Source organism: Motacilla alba, chromosome 12 (genome assembly GCF_015832195.1).
Source record: "Motacilla alba alba isolate MOTALB_02 chromosome 12, Motacilla_alba_V1.0_pri, whole genome shotgun sequence".
NCBI classification, from domain to species: domain Eukaryota; kingdom Metazoa; phylum Chordata; class Aves; order Passeriformes; family Motacillidae; genus Motacilla; species Motacilla alba.
In genome coordinates, this window is record NC_052027.1 from 9,928,374 (window position 1) to 9,933,302 (window position 4,929).

The 4,929-nt window shown below is 41.0% G+C and overlaps 1 long non-coding RNA gene across 1 annotated transcript; it reads left to right on the forward strand.

Moving 5' to 3' along the window:
* The first annotated feature begins 1,496 nt into the window (after window positions 1-1,496).
* Window positions 1,497-3,949, forward strand: LOC119706088. The gene is made up of 2 exons (XR_005258395.1): window positions 1,497-2,591; window positions 2,694-3,949. It is a non-coding gene; the product is annotated as an uncharacterized LOC119706088 (long non-coding RNA).
* Window positions 3,950-4,929: the final 980 nt, after the last annotated feature.

A 4,929-nucleotide genomic window follows, 5' to 3' on the forward strand; every position in this document is an offset into this window, starting at 1 on the left:
CCTTAATATCTCTGCACACTGGTACCGTGCAGAACTAGCTCCAGACTATTTATAGCTCACTCTATATATACACACTGCAGCTTCCAAAGGAATATTTTATCTTTTGGGAGGACAATGCTTTCAGTAATGTAAGAAGCCAAAGTTTTGCTTAAAAAAAAAAAAAAAAGAAAAAAACAAAACCTCTGCTCAAACCCTTAATGTAAGAAGCCAAAGTTTTGCTTTAAAAAAAAACCAAAAACAAAAATCAAAAAACAAAACCTCTGCTCAAACCCTTAACCTGGAAGAGTGGCCCTGCACTGCCAATCAGATAATGGGCTTAATTCTTACATCACACTTTATTTGTAGCTCACTGTGTAGTTAATGTTTGCAGCTTATCTAACAAGAGAAATGTGAAACCAGAGTTTTAGAACAATAGAAACAAGGCTGTCACCAGCAGGCTGCCAATGAATCATGTCCCCCCAGTCAAGTTCTCCCAGAAGGTCATTTGTAACAGAAATACATCCCTGCCTGAGCTGGCAAAATGCTGAAAAATGTTTCTCAGTTTTATCCTAATAAAACATCGAACAGATCAATTACCAGAACAACTTCACCTGGTAGGATTTTAAAGTTCTATTGTCTGCAAGGATTAATAGTAAAGGTTACTGAGTGAGTGGGCCTGCTTTCTTCTGTGTCTGGGATTCTAGAGGTGGTTTTACCTTCAATCTAAATTCAAGGTAACAAAAAACCTTTTACAAACCTTAAGAAAAGTGACTTACTGTTCTCTTTCACATTTTCAAAATCAGAAAAAAAAATTAAACATTAGGTAACTTTCTTCCACATCATTCAGAACAGAAGCCCTGAAATCATGGAAAGCCAGTGAGGTCTGCGAGAATGATTTTCCAAGAGACAGAAAGCAGCAGCGATACTTACTTTCTTCTGTTCAGAGAGAGATGCAGAAAAAGGACAAGGAAGTACCAAAACCAAAAAAAAAAACAAAAATCCAAACAAGTGATAACCCCCCCCCAAAAAAAAAAAAACCCCAAAAGAAAAGAAAATGCCCAAACCTGAGTCATAAAATCTGGTTTTTGCTCATATGGAATTATTTTAAAGTAACTGCAGCTTAAAAAAAAAAAATAGATATTTTCTGCTGTGCTTGCAAAAGAGCTCCAGATTTTCTGCAAGAGGGAAAGCAGATGATGGGGGGAGCTGTTCTTTTAAGAAAAATGTCATTGGCACAAACAGCTGGCACTTGGTGACGTGTTATTTATATGTGCAGTTGCTGTGTTTTTTACCAGATAAGAAAGCATTATCTCATTTGTGATTCAGGTGAGGAACACAAGCAGCTCTGCAGCGCCGCTGGCCGCTGCACCGCGTTCCTTATCGGATCAAAACATCTGTCATTTTGCAAATGAGTCCAGTATAAAAGTGCATCAAATATGCTGCTTCAGGATGAGACAGAATTCTGCAAGGAAACCTGAAAAGCAGCCTCCCCCTGCAAGTGCTGGGATGGTCTGTTGCATATTCACTAGTGGGGATGAGAGCAAGGACTGGGAGGGGGAAGGGGAGAAAAAGAGAGAGACCTTGGAAGTGTCATGATTATAAATTATCCTTTCTCTAAGAGACAACTGTGCCTGAGAACCACCTCGCTTGTGAGGTTCACGATGCAAAATGATTATCACATCATCAACAGACCTGGCTGAATCCTGTCCTTTGTGGTCCAGAGGACTTTACTCAAGAAAACACTGATGGGCTGGGGAAGGAAGGATGCATGGAGAGGTGGCCAGCATGGGGATTACCACCAGAAGCGCACTTCAGGGGCTCTGCTCACAAAGATGGAAATGAATCCATTTTAAGGTCAGCTGAGGATGAACTGGTAGGAGCTCCCACTTCCAGGGAAGGCAAGGTGTGCCTCTAGTTCAAGCTGAGAGGAAAAACAGGGCATGCTCATGCACCCATGTCCATCCCTGCAGTAATGCTGCACGTGGCACAAAGTTAGAGCCCAGCAATTCACAGTATGGATGGAGTTTTCCTCTGATGGTGTTCTCCAGAAAACTGGGCTGGGTCTAGTACCCCTGTGAGTACAAGGGCATTTTTGAACTCCTCTTTAGCAGGAACAAAGACAACTCAAGGTAGCTTCAAAATCCCCCATGCCTAGAAATGCCTCTGTAGCTCTGGAAGCAGGCAGCTGGATCCAGATTGAGATCCCCATCTGTGTCACACTGAGCGACTGCTTCCTGCTTTGCCTTTGGGCTTTTATTTAAAAATACAGGACAAAAAATGACTGTTTCTTTAGCCCTTGCTGAGAAATCCCTTGAACTTCAGCTGATACACAGGGGAAAACTAAGGACAGACTCTGAAGTGGGTTATTGTTCCTTTAGCTTGTGCACAGCCACATGCTGCCTTTTCTGTCCCATCAAAGACCCCCTTGGTGTCCCTTTATGGCTGTTGTACATCCAATTGTGGATGAAATGTGAAACATCCTCTTTTTTCCCCACGGAGTACCCAAACCAGGCATGCAACTTAAGAAAAATAGGTGAAAACACCTATTTTAACTTTGCTTCTAATCAGAAAACATATATTCTTAAATATGCATACATCAGCAGAAACAGCAGGTAAGGGCTCCCACTCTAAAACAAACAGAAACATGCACTTTGAACCCTCATATGAAATTGCAGTAAAAGCCCAACCCAATAATTATTTTCCTTGATTTCCAGCCAGACGAGGCACAAGACAAATAAGTCATCAAGGACAAATAAAAGGAGGTTCATTCATCGCATTCAGGACTGGAATCTTTAATGGTCACCAAATGAACTAAGATAACTAAGTAACCATTGTAAATATTAATCTTTAAAGGAAAACAATACTCCCAACAACAGGAAGTCTGATAAGACATTGGATGTGGCCATCAGTGTTATGGAGTCTCTCTAATTTCCTTAGTTTTTTCTTATGCCTCTAGAGGGATCAGGAAGGGGACCATATGGTATCTCTCAAAGGAAGTAAATTAACATTATTAATAGCTAATGTGGGAGAGGTGAAACAGTGATTGTTCGTTCTGGTTGTTATTGTGCTTTTGTTGGGGGGAAGCCTGCCTGCTAGTAAGCTTAAGCACTCAAGCCAAATTCAAAATCTTGTATTTATAAACAGAGATCTGATAACAGTTGCCTAAGCATCCATGATGCTTTGCCAGCGCACGCACATGGAGCTGATCCGAAGGGCCTGTCCTGGGGTTAGCCCACACAGAGGACAGCTCAGGCTGCAGTCCTTGTTCCCAAGTAATACCTCACAAGGACCCTCACAATCTCCTTTGTGTTGGTTTTGTTTGAAGCAGAAGAGCAAGGATGGGTAGGTCTGCACTTTGAGGGATGCAGCCTGTCCTCTGTCACCCACTGAGGCAGGGGATCAAGGGGCCACAGAGGAGGTAGGTTCTCACAGGCAGTGGTCACCCTGTGGGACATCTCCTTTTGAGCCCACAGTGCTGGCACAGCTGCTTTCCAAGCATTGCTCAGCAGGATGATACGGAAGTCGAAGAAGAATTATTTTGTGGGAAGCAGTGATAACAAAGTGCTGCATTAGGATTGATTGAATTGGTGACTTGGATGAATATGTCAGCAGCCTGGGATCCCTTGCACTTTCTCTGCACTACGAGAAGAATTCACCTTTCTTAAGCCTCTGCTTTTATCCCCCAAATACTTAGAGGATGTTATTTATTCACTGTAAATAATATTGCCACTTAGGTTATACTTTGTGGCTACTTAAAGAGTGAGACCCTGATGTCAAACTTGTCTGTTTGTCCCAGAGCAGCTGAAAGCATAAAATGCATTTCTCATTTTTTTCAAGGGTTTCTATACTTTCTATTTTCTTCCCATTAATGAAAACCTGAGGCAGTTTCTAGCTGGCCTTGCAGAAGTGGACTTTATGACACCTTGCATGTTGAGACAATCTGCAAAATAAATTTGATAGGTAAAACTGAGAGCTGTTGATTGCAATTCCCATTATCCATTGAGCTAGGTAGATTTTAACAAACTTTGGGGAAATTGTTCAGTAAATTCCTCAGAAAGAAAACAGCAGAATTTGGTAAAATTATCTCACTGGACCTTAATAAAAATGTAGTAGTTAAGTAAGATTACCTCATGCTTCAGGGCACATGGTGATTACTTCATAGAGATAAAGGAATTCCCTCTGCCCTTGAAAGCTTATACTTCAACTCCAGGCTGCCAGCTGGAATTTGATTTCTAGGCCTGAAGAGGACAACTTGAATGTTTTAAGACTATCCAGACTTCAGTTAAACTGAGGTGGAACTGCTCTGTAAGGAAACCCCTTCCCTACTACACAACTCCACTTGCAGAGAGAAGTCAGTAAATTCTGATTTAGTTGTGTCTTACATCTGGTCTAAAATACCTCTTCCTGGTTGATGATGGGATGTTTTATTTCTTAAGAAACTCATCATATTGACCAAGAAGTTCATGAAAGGCTGAAGAGATGTGCATTGTTTCCTGGCTCTATGGAGTCATATGACATGGATAAATTGGTCTCTGTGCTGAAGCCTGAGTGGTTTATAATGTTGTGAAGTTTTCCACACTGCAAATTTTAGGGCCCTTTTGTATTTCAAGTTACGTAAACTTATAATAAAACTGTTGTTCCTTGGCTCTGCAGAATGGGACTTTCTGCTCCATCAGGACTGGGTTGGTTTCCAGACACAAAAGGGAAGATGCTTTCATGATAGTTTAGGAGGGGATATTTGCATAATATCCACAGAAGTATGAGAAGACAGATGTTTTGTAAGGACAGCTCTACAATAAGGGAAAACACTAACTCAAAAGAAATTAAATGGGTCAAACTCTCTAGTGATTGAAATACTCTTTAAGATAACAAATCTGCCCATTTTAATAATCTTAATTATCAATATCAATATGATGGTATCATCCTGATGATTGCAACTCATTAGAGTGT